This window comes from Callorhinus ursinus, unplaced genomic scaffold, assembly GCF_003265705.2.
Source record: "Callorhinus ursinus isolate GAN/ISIS: 27379988/994484 unplaced genomic scaffold, GSC_fseal_2.0 scaffold7, whole genome shotgun sequence".
NCBI classification, from domain to species: domain Eukaryota; kingdom Metazoa; phylum Chordata; class Mammalia; order Carnivora; family Otariidae; genus Callorhinus; species Callorhinus ursinus.
Genome location: NW_027397069.1, coordinates 28,704,499 through 28,705,828, shown reverse-complemented (window position 1 = coordinate 28,705,828; position 1,330 = coordinate 28,704,499).

The following is a 1,330-nucleotide window of genomic DNA, read 5'->3' as shown; positions in this document are numbered from 1 at the left end:
TTTGACAAAAGGGATAAAGTATTTTATTCCCTATTTTACTATTTAACTTTAAATAGTGCCGCTACTATGAATTGTATACTTCAGGTGCCCGTAAGTATCCTTGGACTGTCTCTTAGCGATCTTCAATGAGTCATCAAAATCCCAGTTTTATAAAACCAGAAACAAATATTTGAAAACTATTAACATCAAGGAGATAAGATAGTGATGACATCTAGAAAGGCCAAAACGTTAACCATCTAAAGCTTACCTATGATGCATTACTTCCCTCACAGATGTCCATTTCTAAAAGAGAAGCAGTGTCAGAGTTCTAATGCAAGTTCTTTTATGCATAATATATTTAGATGACTAAGCACAGAGGTCCCTCCTTCTAAATGAAGCAAAGCCAAGTACAGCTCTCCTAAGAATCTGGTGCCTTGGATTAGATTTTCAAGGTCTCACTCATCAATAGATGCAGTGGATGATAAACTCTGTAGAAAGAGCAAAGAAAACACTTGCAGAGAAAACACCAAAACTGGAGAGAGTGAAACATCGTAACCTCTGAAAAAGTGTTTGAAGAAAATGTAAAGGGAAAATTTTCAGATTCTACTTTATAATCTATAGTGGGCCATGAAAAAAAAGATTATCACCCCTACTGATGAGACTATTCTTTAGTGGTAGATGGGTGCTAAGACATTTTTAAAATTCATCAGCAATTAGGAAATAATGCAAACCACCTACAAGAATTCTTCCCCCCCCCCACCAGGGGATCAGGAAGAAAGTGGTGGATAGGGCTGAAGTATAGAAATTTTTTCTAAAGAGTCTCAATTTTTATATTGTCACATGCCCTGAAGCTACTGGGATGAGAACATTTTTGTAAATCTAAAATAAATAACTGGAGTAGGTCTGTTACTCACAGAAAAACACAGCGTGTTTACATGAATACCTTTTCTACTTGATTCTTTTGACCTGAGAACTTGAGTGAAACTCTGAAAAAGCTGCCAAATTCCAAAGCTGGGAACAGACCCAGCCCAGCATGACTTTTCTTCTCTTCCTCTAACTACCTGGAAACATTACCTCAAGTAGACAGGGGTTAAAATTTTACAGCTCCATTTTAGCAATCAATATTTGTGAAACTTTGAGACTGCATATATCCTAAGAATGACAAGTTATTCTGTTTTAATCATCTGTTAGGTGTTAACAGATTTAACTCACCCAGTTTTCTTGCTTTTTTCTTCCTATTTCTCCATCTCTGTCTTCTCAAACCTACTATTCCTTGGATTTTCATCCTGCGTTTGCCTTTCCCCCAACATATTTTGCTCTGTCAAATCTGCTTCTGTTTAAGTTTGTGGAC